This window comes from Tauraco erythrolophus, chromosome 26, assembly GCF_009769465.1.
Source record: "Tauraco erythrolophus isolate bTauEry1 chromosome 26, bTauEry1.pri, whole genome shotgun sequence".
In the NCBI taxonomy this organism is placed as follows: Eukaryota; Metazoa; Chordata; class Aves; order Musophagiformes; family Musophagidae; genus Tauraco; species Tauraco erythrolophus.
Genome location: NC_141490.1, coordinates 6,879,752 through 6,892,718, shown reverse-complemented (window position 1 = coordinate 6,892,718; position 12,967 = coordinate 6,879,752).

Sequence of the window (12,967 nt, the reverse complement as noted above, 5' to 3'; positions counted from 1 at the left end):
TGAATGCAATATAGATTTCATTTAGATTTAAGGAGTTGTTTAGCGTGCATATTAGAAAACACTGCCATTATTAATTCTTTTCCTTTTGGGATTTTTTCTTGTTTGTTTGGATATTTTTTGAAGCGTACGCTTTCAAAGTCAATTTAATCCTGAGGGAAGGTGTTGGCTTGACAGGTTTTAAGCTCGAATTTCTTCATTTACATGCAGAGATGCCACTAGATGGGGAAGGGTAAACTTTCCATCTGGTCTAAGAGGCATGGGTTGGGAATATGAGGAAAGAGAAGCACATCTGTAGGTCTGCAAATTCCAGCTGGGATGGAAGCCATGGATGCACAAGCATCACTAAATGCACAATATTTAGGGTTTCCTAAAATAAACCAGCATCTAGATTCAGGTGAATGGGGATAAATCTCCTGCATGATTTTTTATTTCCATTTTCTGTAAGTTTTCTGTCTCATATATACAAAGCCTGGCCTGAATATAATTACAACACAGGGACCCAAAGTTGCCTCTCACGCCTGTTGCAATAGAATTTTACATCGCTCAGGCTGGACAACGCTCCTTTACACTTGCAGTGGGGGCAACGTGCCCACTCCAGGAGTTGGATGGAGACCAGCACATCTCATTTCACCTCATGTAGGTCACCGAACAGGCAGCAGATGGGCATGTCGTGGAGATGGACTCTAATTCCATCATCACTTAAATCCAGACCAACCCCCAGTATGTGTGAGGGGATGCTGTGGCTCTTGCGGTGGCTTGAGCAAGAGATGTGCTAAATAACTCCTTCTTCCATCAATATTTAAAGTTTTCCAGAACTTCAAGTGAGATTCACTTAGGGCTGATCCAAGGTATTTCAGTAAATTGGAAAAAAGGGGTGAATTTTCAGCTTCCTTATTAAAAAATGCAAATTTTGACACAGAACTAAAAATGTTTTGCAGAAGATGTCAAGATGAAATATCACAAAATAATTACTTTAACCTCCTCCTCTCCAACCCCCAATAGCAAAAGCAACCTGAAGGTAAATGATGTTTGGGGATTTATCTGAGCTCATATCTTCTCTGTCTCCTGGTTTTTGGGGTCCATGGAGGTCCTCCCCATCTTCTCTACACCACAAGGAGGGCAAACAGGCATTCAGCAGCAGCAGCACCGAGCAGGGACCCGGTCTCCAGCTACAACCAAATTGAACAAACTCCAGAAAAGGATTTCAGAGACAGATCCTGCAAAGTAGAAATCCCTTTTAAAGGCCTTTGCGCTGAGTTTTAACCATGTGCTGGCCTTCTGCTGGCCTCTTGCACAAGCAGATGCCATTAAGCTGGCATTGCCTTTGGGTTATAAAGGAGGAAAGAAAGGCCAAAAACCTTATCCTTCCTTCCCCCACTCTCCCCTTGTTCCCATTGAACTTCTTAGCCCCTGCAGGTTGCACAGTAAGGAGCATTTGGGATATAAATAAACACGAATCCCCCCCGCCATCGGGTGCGCGTCGCCAACGGTTTCAGTGCAGTGAAGCTCCCAAGGTTCAGAGTTTAATGCAAAAGTCTGAAGCGACCACAATTTATTCTAAATTGCTTCGCTTGATCCGGCGACCTCAGAGAATTATCGCCGGAGGAGACTTGGATCCGTAGCCGGGAGCAGCAAAGAGGCAGGAGAGAGTGCTGATGGGAGACAGCTCTTGCACCGATGGAGGTGTTTTCTTGGAAGGACAAGGTTGAAGCAATGTTTGGGATTTAGAAGAGCCTTGAGAGGCATCTCCCTTTGGAGAGCACAGGGATTTTTTACAAGGGTATATAGCGATAGGACAAGGGGCAGTGGCTTTAAACTGAAAGAGGGGAGATTTCGATGAGATCAATGAGATCAAAGGAAGAAATTCTCCACTCCGAGGGTGAGGAGGCACTGGGACAGGTTACCCAGAGAAGCTGTGGCTGCCCCATCCCTGGCAGTGTTCAAGGCCAGGTTGGATGGGGCTTTGAGCAACCTGGTGTAGTGGAGGGTGTCCCTGCCCATGGCAGGGGGGTTGGAACTAGATGATCTCTGAGGTTCCTTCCAACCCAAACCATTCTGTGATTCTATGATTTGAAACCCACAGGAGAAATCAGTATCAAGCATCCTGTGGGATCCTGGCAGGGAATGGGTGATGATTTGGTTCCTGCGGCCACACTTGCCCCGTCGCTGGCTTTGCCAGGCAGATGGGTGCCAGGGGGTGTGGGTGAATTTGGATTTAACTCCCTGGCTCCCTGCTGAGGGTGCTTTGCAGTTGAACTCTCGCCTCACTGCTGCAGGGCACCGGGGTGGCAAAGCAGCTGCCTCCAGCACCGGGAATAGTTGTAAGTGTCCGACAAATTCACAGCTCAACTGAAGTCCCTGAAGAGGTTTTGCTAGCATTACCTGGCATAAAAACCAATAATAATAATAGTGAAGTTGGCTGGAAGTCCTGGGAGGCAGAGCAGACCAGTGTCTGACTGATTCACACTGGCACACTCACACCAGCCGAAACGGCCCTGTGCTGAGTTATGCCGCAGATAACCCATGGCATGATGCTGAGAGCAGGGTCAGGTGTTTTTTCTCATGCCTTTCATTTCGCTCTTGGTTTTTGCTAATTGAGTTCTGGAGGGGGTAAAGGCTGCTTTGACCTCAGCTCTGTCTCCAAGGAGAAATCCTGCCTCTGCCTGGGGTGGCCTCTGTGATCTGGGTCTGGTCCCTTTGCCTACACTCCAGGCAGCCCTTTCCCTTCTGCTAAATAATCCAAATGGATTCAAGAATCTCAAATTCTTCCAGGAGAAATATTGAGGTTTCCTACATGTGCTGGGAAAAGCTGGAAATTGTAGCTTCTTTGAGGCTGAAGCAATTCACAGAAAAGCACTGCTTTCAGCAAGTCCCCAAACCCCTTCTGGGTCACTACAAGAAAATGAGATGCTCAAACGAAAGCTGTGAATACGTTTGTGCTGAAACTCCAAGTCCTGGCTTTGTGACAAGGGATTGAAAACAGGACTCACACGTTTTCGAGAAACCTGACTCTCATTCTTGGTCATTTCTGATAACAAACCCTTCCTTTCTCTGCCTTCTTTAATTATATTGATGGGACAAAAGTCCTCACTGCCAAGAACTGCACGTGGATGGGGACTGAGCATCGCATCCCTCTGGTCCCCATGATGCACTGGGATCTGCTCAGGGACACGGGAATCTCCATGAGATGAAATCAGACCCTCCAAGGAGACAGATGATTGGTATCTTGGTTATTTCAGATGGGATTTGAGGGAGACAAACCCCACTTTTTATCTAAAACCGTTGATGTGGGTGACATTCCCAGCTGGCATCTATGAGCTTTGCTCCAGCTAATCATGCTGCACTCGTGTGGAGTTGTTATTCAGTCCATTTTAGGGAGGAAAAGAACGAAAATGAGGTAATTTCCAGCTCCTCTTATCTTTCCAAACCCTCTGCAATCTGCCTGCAGTAACATTCTGGTGCAGGAGAGCACTGGAGTGATGGACAGAGATCGAGGGGGCAAAGATGATCCAGCTGATGAAAAGTGGGGGAAAAGAGACAGAATGGGAGAAGTTAGTCCCCAATTTTCTTGAGTCCTTCATCCCACCAGCATCTCTGCTAACATTAGATGTCCAAGAGGGAGTTGCCTAAGCCTAACGTACTCATTTAACTTATTTCCAGACCCAAAGAGGAGCAGTACCATACTGGGACATTGCTTTCCCCACCTAAAAGTCATGTTGCCCTTCTGTTGCTTAGATGAATGTCATCCTCAAGGCGTCAAAAAAATAGGCCAAGGGACCAAGGGCCAAGGGCTGACCTCTCTTTGGAAGAGAAGCACCAACTTATCTCTGTAAGGAGAGTTTTCCAGCCACTGGCTGACCCTGAAAGGTGGCAAAGCAAATCCCACTCTTGAGGAAAATCCACCCCTCGCACCTTACCGGCCTCTTGCACCTTGAGAAAGCAACAAGAGCCCTTCAAATCCCTCCCAAACCCATCAAAAATCCTGCTCTGAATGTCTCACTTTCCCCTCTGCATCTTGGTGCTGATAAGGATCTTGGATCTTTACGAGGAGGCAGATGCTGATACTATTACCCCGAGCCGTATCTCGCTCGATGGGAAGCCCATCATGACTCCAGTGCTATTCCTCATGGTATCTGATGCTCCCCCTCAGCACGAAAATCGCTGCCTGGCCTGCCTTTAGCACAGAAGGATGCATGAATAAACTGACTTTTTCTCTGCTGGAGCTGAGCTTTTTTCCTGCAGTAAGGCTTCCTCAAGCACACGTCCTGGGGTACTTAAGGTAGCGTCGACGGAGGGGAGGATATTAGACTGAGTCACCTGTGGGCCTCTATCTAATTAGACTTAAATGAAGCTGTTTGATAAGGGAATGTATTTCCCCAGCTTTAGGAATAAGGGCTACGGAGAATAACAACAGATGCAGAATAACACCCCGTCTCAGACCAGCAAAGATTAGTGTTATGGCTAAATTATATCCTGGCCCAGTAATAGGGTTATTTCTGTTCCCAGCGCAGCGTTTAGATGAGGAAATCAACAGCGGGAAGTGGGTCTTAATTTGCTAATAACAGGAAAGCGAGTGGCGGCTCAACCCATCTCGGTGACATTGGCGGGGTGCGGCAGGATTTGGGCAGATGAGAAAGCACAGCCGTCGGGTAGCAGATGGCATTTCCACGTCTGCCATCAAAATGCAAAGTTAGTTAATGAATTTCTGACACGGAGCAGCACGGCAGGAACGGCTCGGGCTGAAAGAGAGCAGAAAAAAAAAAAAAAACAAAAAGGTGAATAAAGGGAATAGGGAGGGACTGGGGGCTGCTCATCCCTGTGTCATCCAAAGGCGGGACAGGGATGCAGAGAGGAAGAAGGTACCGTCAAGGGCAAACCTGATGGCTGCTCGTTCCAAATGCAATTCCCTTTATTGCCCATTCGCTCAGACAGTGGTTCCCTTATCTGGGGCAAGTGGCCGTCTCAGATGGGTGATAACGGGAGCTTTTTAGAACTGTGCAAAGAATAATTCTCCATTTGCCAGCTGACCTGGAATATCAAGGGAGAGGGGGGGAAAAGAAAAGATTATTGGTCTAAAATAGCTCTCTTTTGGTCTATTTTATAACAGTTGGAAGGAGGAAAAAAAAATAAAATTCAAGTGTTCCCAGTTCAATGAATGGCTAGGGGGTACTATTTGTTACCCTGATTCATTCCTTCCTAAATGAGTGCAGGTGCTTTTCAAATGAGACACCTTCCCCAAATGAGCAGAACAAAAAGGTTTTAAAAACATAAAGGAAGCTCTGTGGTTTTTTTTTTTTTCCAGCTAATGAATATTTGGTTTAGGTAACTCTTAGCACTTTCTTTTAGAGGGCAGAGAAACCTTTGATGGACCTTTTTCTGACTGTCTCTTGTTGGAGTCCAGTATTTAAAGAGTTAATTTCCACCTTCCTCTTTTAAACTTCAGTTCATTTGATTTAATAGGGGAAGAAAGGAAGAGAAGGACATGTTATTCAGTTTCCATAACAGTCTGAAGGCATTGCAATGATTGTATGATGTGCCTCGGAGTATCCCTATCCTACAAACTCCCACACGCAGGCAGGAACAGGACAAACTCTTTGCTCAGTCCTTAGCACTGCTTGTCATAACGAGGATGGCTAATTAACATGACCTTTTTCACTTTAAAGAAAAAACCCAGAAGATCCCATCACTCATAAATTTGTTTTTAAAGAAATGAAGTGAAACCCAACATACGTTAATCGACGGAGCCAACAAAGAGAATTCCAGAGCCCTCTTCTTCCTCCCCACTCTGAAGGCCAGAGGAAAACAAGTGTGAAAAGAAAATCTATGGTAAATAGAGCATCTTGGCACTAAACAAAAAGGGAAATATCAAGTGTGGTCTCAAGTCCAACAGCCTTAGTCATAATCATACAGTTTCCACAAGCAAGAAGCCTTGAGGGAGACCTTCAGAAGGTGTGATCCCAGCTTTAATGAAGGGCTGGAGAAAAGGAGCTGAGAGCAGCCTGATCAATAAAACACAGGCTCATCCAGAAACCTTCAAACCATATGCTAAAAAGGAGCAAACAAGCAGGTAAAAAAGGCCCTGGAGAATGACACACGAGCTGTAGCTTACAGACCATCTCGCTCCAACCAAGAAGCCTTGAACAGAGATGGGGAGGAAAAGAAAGGGGAATTTTTTAACAGCTTTGAATTGTCCCTGACTGCGGGATCTTTCCCAACCATCCCCACTTCACAGCATCACCTTCTTGACTCCTTATTTCCAAAGAATAAAGCCGATATTCAAAGCTGCCGGCTCCAGGGTTGGGTTGGAAGAGCAGCAATGTTCACTGCCTCCCCGGGGAGGCTTTGCACGAATCACTTCATTAGACACGGGCCAAGCACAGACACTGCATTTCTAAGACGCAGCAGTTTATCTTTCTTTTATGTTTAATCTCTTTTTTGACTCCTGCAGCTTGAAAACATTTCCTACAGGATGCTTTCTTCTGCAGAGAAAGTTCCTCAATGTCAAAACTGGAGGAGGTTCAGGCTGTTGTGAGTTGCTCCATCCATGAGATGCCTGGAAGACATCTGGAGAGCAAACATGAAGCAAGGATGCCCCTGGTACCTCCATCCATCGCGATGCAAGGAGTTGTGGTGGGACGATGGCCACTGTGGGCCCACGTGTATGATTCCAAGCAGCACTTGGAGCCACTTTGCTCCATCCTGCTCCCATCCCAGGTGGCTGAACGCTCTATTTGACTCATTTCTTAATATACCTTGCCCAGCCATTGTCTGGAATTGTATCTGTTGTATGACCACGGGCAAGTTATATAAAATTCTCACCTTGGTTTCTCTCCCTCAGCTCGAGGAGAAACATTGCAGCGACTGTTGTCCTCCAGCTCTTAGCTGTACTCATAAATGCAAATGAAAAACATTAAGAATGAGACCAGAGCATTTTTTTTTTCTTCTAGACAGCAGTAGATTTACTAGGAAATGGCCTTTTGGGTAGACCCCAAAACCCACTCATTTGGAATGCAAGCCACCACTTACGGACGGAAACAACGTGAGGAAGATCTGAACAGCTTCGAAATGTTTGATTTTTACACCATTAAAAAATGGCTCCTGGCTTTTCGGTTTGCAGCACTATTATTTCACTTCAGAATAGATGGAAAAGGGAACAGAGGAAGAATTTTTAAAAAGACTCACCTCGAATTAACCGAGAATTCAGGAAGAGACAATATCTTTTCGTTCTGGCCAGAGCTGAACCACTTTTTTCCACTCTTTTTTTTTTTTTTTTCTCTCCAGAAAATGACCCCCAAACTCTGTGACTCTCTTACCTTTGGTTAAGAGCAGTAAAAGACTGTTGAACCTTTTCAGATCCTTTCACCAAGAATGACCGAGGAGCTCTACCCACAACGTGGCTGGTGGTAGTTCAACACTTGCATCTCGTGCTGTGGGTCTTAAATACACACACTACACACAGGCACAAGGCTGGAAATGGAATAAACCATTTGGATCCTTTCTTGTATTGTCACAAACAGTCTTCTTTCTGCAGGAAAACTACTCAGCTGAACTCATTGCAATAAATAAACAAACCAAAAATTTTCTGGGGAATGTCCTGATTTGATTAATTTTGCCACAAGGAACTTCAAAGTGGAAAAAAAAAAAAACAAAACTCAAACCTGCAACCACTAAAGTAATTTTTATTTTTAGCTTGTCATTCATTGCATTAGTCACCAAGCTCTTCCTACCTTGGCAGCAAGGGATGCTCTCGCATGGATCACCTGCACCACTGATGTCCTTTGAAACCGTTACTGGACCCCAGAAAATCTCTCCTCCACCCACACTCAGCAACACACTTGCGTATTTTCATACTCCCAGACTTCTGCTGCAATTTAAATAAGTTGAAAATATGGATGTACTCCAGTAGCCTACCTCCAGTGAAGCCTGATGGGGACTGGTGGTTGTCATTAACTGGAGGGAGGGATGAAGACTTCTTCCTGCAGTTCCAAAAAGATGTTCCTCAGAGAATGACAGCTCTCTATTTTTTCAATTTACAGCTTTTCTCTATTGGGATGCTCGTATCTTGGTGACACTCTGTCATTGCTTTAAGCCTGAGATTCCTGAGAAAGTTCTTCCACACGTGAAATCTTCTGGGCTGGATATAAATAGCTCCTTGGACCAGCTCTGCTCCAAGCAGGACTTCTTCTTGTGCTGTCCCCAGGCAATATCCAGCTTCCTGCAATACTCGCTGCCTTCAAATCTTCGGGAATTACTTTACAACATCCCCCCCACATCTGCTAACCCTCTCCAGATGCTCCCTGGTGAGTTCAGGCTGACAGTTGGGTTCATGGTGTGGTGATGGAAGAGCCCTCTGAGCTGGTACTTGCAACTACAACGGATGCATCTTTCATGTACCACGTTAGACTGGGAAACAAAAAAAAAAGGATGAGTCCCACGAGGGAGGAAGGGAGATCTGTGTCTCTGCTGAGCTGCTAACGCCAACGTGGACGACAGGTCTCAAATCAGACAGTGCCAGGGGTCAGCGTTGGCCTAAAATACCTAGAAAGGGCCATGTCCAAGCACTGAGAAACGTTTAAGATATGTCCAGTCAGGGAATAGAGAAGTTTTCCAAGGGAAAAAAGTATTTTAGATTATTGTGAGTTCCTTGGACTGAGTGAAACGCAGTGGAATTTTATTTAGGGAATAAAATAACATCCCTTTGACTCTGCACCATGCCAAACCTTTGCACTTCATTGCATAACTGCTCGAGAATCATTTAAACTGGTGCCAGGGTTGTCCTCACTGCACAAACCCAAACACAGGCGAGGTGACCTACTCCAGGGGCAGATCCAAGGGCTTGAAATCCCAAAGTGAAAGCTGTGTAAATGCACAGCTATTTCACCAACGTTGGATTTTTTTTCACTTATTCTCTCTTCTCCCAACAGCTCCCACACACACTATCAGCTGCCACACGGAGAGAAAAGAAAAAAAAAAAAAGTGATGGAAATGACAGCGGAGTAACAGAAAAACGCAAACATTTTCACAGCCTTGTCTGCTGGTTTTAAGTGCATTTCACCACAGCTCAAAATTACATTATTTAGTATCAATTATCCTTCGATTGAAGCTCGGAGAGGTGGCAAGGCTAGCGTTTTTATCTCATTAGCATGTCTTGCCTGCTAACCATTTGCTGTATTCCCTCCCTTTGATCCTGCCTTTGATTATATTGTGTGACAAAAGCCCATGTAATCTACTATTATTTCCACTAATAGCAAATCTGCCCTCCTCTTTGACAAGCCAATTTATTATCATTGCAGCGTCTTTGTGCATCTCAGCCAGGTTGACACCCTCTCCCCCGCCCCGGCGGTGCAGAATTGGCAGGTGTTGATCCAAGCCCGGGTGGCATGGGGACCTTGGGAGTGTCATCAAACAGGGCTCAAAATATTGACACGTTAATGGCAAGCAGAAGAGAATGAGATGGTGCGGAGAGGCCACGCGGTTCAAGTAGTTTTGCTCTTTGCTCCGGAAAGATGCAATGGATGAAGATACAGAAAGAGGTCTTTAAGGAGGTGAGATCCATAGGCGACCTGTGCGCATGACCAACTTGATATTGAACCCTGGGCAAGCTATATCTGCCCATCATCACCCATTTCTGCTGTCCTACTTGGCGTCCAGACACAAGCCCGGACGACAGCAAGAAAAACCTCTGATCTCCATCCATCTTTCCAAAGTCACTTTGAGAAATGCAACTTACACACATGGAAATATCATTCTCATTGGCTTTTCTAAATGCAGTTTTGCAGCCACAAGTGCGTGCTGAAGACAGAGTGTGCCTTTACAAGCCCAACTTTAACAAACTAAATCAGGTGGGTATTATGAAGGCAGCTTGAAATGCTTTTGCTATTATTTGGCTAACCCTGGGGTGATGGGGAGGTTCTCCTTCAATCTAGGCTTTAAGAGTGATGCTCCCATGGTGGAGACTCAATGACTTTAAATTGGACACCCCCTTCCCCACCCCCAACCAGCCATAGCCCCTCACTTTCCCGGGAAGATCAACCAGCCCTGACTGCTCTTCTCCATCTACTTCAAGCGTAAACACCCATTTCTCACCTCAAAAGAGATGCACTTAAAATAAACAGCCGGTGTCATGAAAATACCAAGTCCAGCACTACAAAAGGATAATCACAGTTCTTAACTTGAACACAGTGCACAGTGCTTATTATTTTTCCATGCCCTTCTGGTCTAAAAAGGTAGTGGGAAATGAGCTCTGCTTGAAGAAAAAGGAGGGTTTTGGTGGGAATCAGTTATCTACAGCAGCATGGAAGAGAATAAAGCCATTAAGAAGAGGGAGACTTATCAACGGATGGGTCGAATCTCTGCAAAATCTCCTGTTGGAGACACAACAGATTCAGGTCCAGGTAGCAATGCCACCTCTCATCCTCCCCTTTCATTAAAATTTCTCCCTCTGCTTCGAAATTAAATGCAAAGGAGTGGCCCAAGACGCTGAGCTCACCTTCGAGGTACGTTGGGGGCTCTGGTGCACTACCATCACAGTAGAATTAATTCTAAATTAACTCTGAGCCTTGATGACCATGGAAAGGATTTGTAGCTGTGGTTTCCAAGCTGACCTCATTGTAAGCATCTCATTTGAGGCTTTCTGATCCTAATTTGGAGAAGTATCAGGTCCTCAGGCTCCATGCAGAGGTGAGGGATGCACATGAAGGCATTTCCAAGGCCAGACCAGAAAAGCATCCCGTGCAAAGAGCGTCCACATGTGCTTCAGAGCAAATACAAACAACTCCATCATCTCATATAGTGGAGATATGATCCTGGCCTAAAAGATCTTATCACATATATATTTTATTTCTCCTCCTCTCCAGCACTTAAAACCTGCAGAATCTGGGGTTTATCCTTTATACCTGTCTGATTTTTAATTTAATTGGGTTTTTTTTATTTTAAAAAAACCTGATTCTTGCTAATTTTTTTACTTCACCCAGCAGCAGTGAGTCCCACAGATGGATGGAGCTCAGCAAAGTCTAGATCTGATTTATTTTACGAGATAAACTAAGTGCAAACATGCTGCCTATTTGCAGTGTTTTCTCGTGTTTCAGGGCGACTCCCAGCACTGTAAAATAATTTGAAAAGAGGTTTATGAATTACCTTTGAACTGCAAAGTCTGGCTGTAAGGAACAAACATGGGAAGGAGAACTTAATACAGGTCAAAACCCCTCGTGTCCTGCTCGCAATACGGATAGAACCAATTTCCTCTGAGACTCCCACCGAGAAAGGGATGCTGCAGGAGACGTTCCAGGCACATTGGGAAACCTTCATCTGCTGCTTTGCACATCAGTATGCAGGGATTTTTTTTTATTGTCTGAACAAGGAGGTTTAATAAATATTCAAGAATTTAAAGCACATGAGCTTTTCCGGAACAAAATTGCAGAAGAATTTTTGCAGGAAAAAAAAAAACGAACACAACAAATTTGTCATTCTCCTGAGTTCTAGTTTAGGTAAAACAAAACAAACAAAAGAAATATAGGGGAGGAAAAGCCAAAAAGGAGGGTTTTTTGGACTGAAAAGTGCCCACATGTGGGTTTTCAGGCCCATGTGTGTAGACAAGCCCTTTGGAGAGTGGCTGGGCTGCAGCCTCCGAGCTCGGCAGTGATGGTTGGAGATGTTCCTGCCTGAAACCTGCTGCTGGGAGGCAGAAGGTCAGACTACATTATCCCCCAAATCCTCCCGGATTTCGAAATCTATGCATGTTAACTGCTTATTTCTCTCTTGCTTTTATTAATTCATAAATAAATGAATGGAGTGGGTTGATTCTTCTTTCTTTTTTTTTTTTAATCTTTGAAGTATTTTTGAAGAAAAATAATTGGCAAATAACCTGTCCCTTTTCCCACCAGCTCTGCGGATTCATTTAAGTTTTATAAGTGCTGTTGCTATTAGAATAAAGACTTTATTAAAAATGACTGTAACAACACTCTTCTGTACGGTATACTCATAACCCCTAAATATCACTCTTTATATTAAAAGCATTACCCTTTAAAACACAGAGATGCATTCCCAGGGGGTCCCAAATAGCTAGAAATCACCCAGAAAAGAAAACACCAGATCACAGATCTTTAGGAATACCATTGCGTGTCCCTAGGCTCTGAAAACAACTCCGCATTTTTTTCTGTAACTGATGCAGAGGGAAGAAGATCGATGCTTTAAGATGGAAGCAAGAGATACATCTGCAGCCTCAGCCAAGCTTCAAGACAACTGTGAAGGTTTTGAATCCTTCCTCATGACCCTGAGCTATTTTTTGGAGCAGAGAAGGGAGGAAAGCTGGCAGAAAGGGTGATGTTCAGTTGAGAAGACAGGGCTGGATGGTGGAGCCCAACTGAGGGTTGCTTTGATCTTGGGTTGTTGGGTTTTGCTCTTAGCACTCTGGTAAACTAAGTAGACTCGCATGGATGGGTTCTCCCTGGCTTTGTGTCAAAAAAAATCAGCTTCTGTCTCCCCAGCAAAGTCACGTTGATGAAAGAGAGCTCTTACATGCCACGTGGCTACCTCCACGTGGTCCAGCTGGAGATTCAGCCTTATCAAAGCCCGTTAATTGCTTCGTTCCCTTTCCATGCAACGTCTCAGCTTGGTCAAAAGCCTGAGTGTACGTGGGGGAAAACCAGTACACAGGGAACACCCGATTCGCATTCATGAAGGAAGCACTTGGTAATTATTCCATTATCTATGCATTCTTTTTATCACCGAGTTATAACTCTTGGGTCTATTATCTGGCATGCTACGAGCGTGGTGAGTAGGTGTCTTCACAAAGAGGGAGGGAGGCTGAAGTGCTCTTTCAGAGCGAATTAAAATGGAAACCCAGGTGAACCGATCAAGTTTTATTATCTTTAGAAGATGGGCTTTCAGGGGGGTTGTAGAAAATTAACTACTCCAGTGCTATCCAGAAGATAATTCCTCCCTCAAAAAAAATTGCAATGCTTTCCAA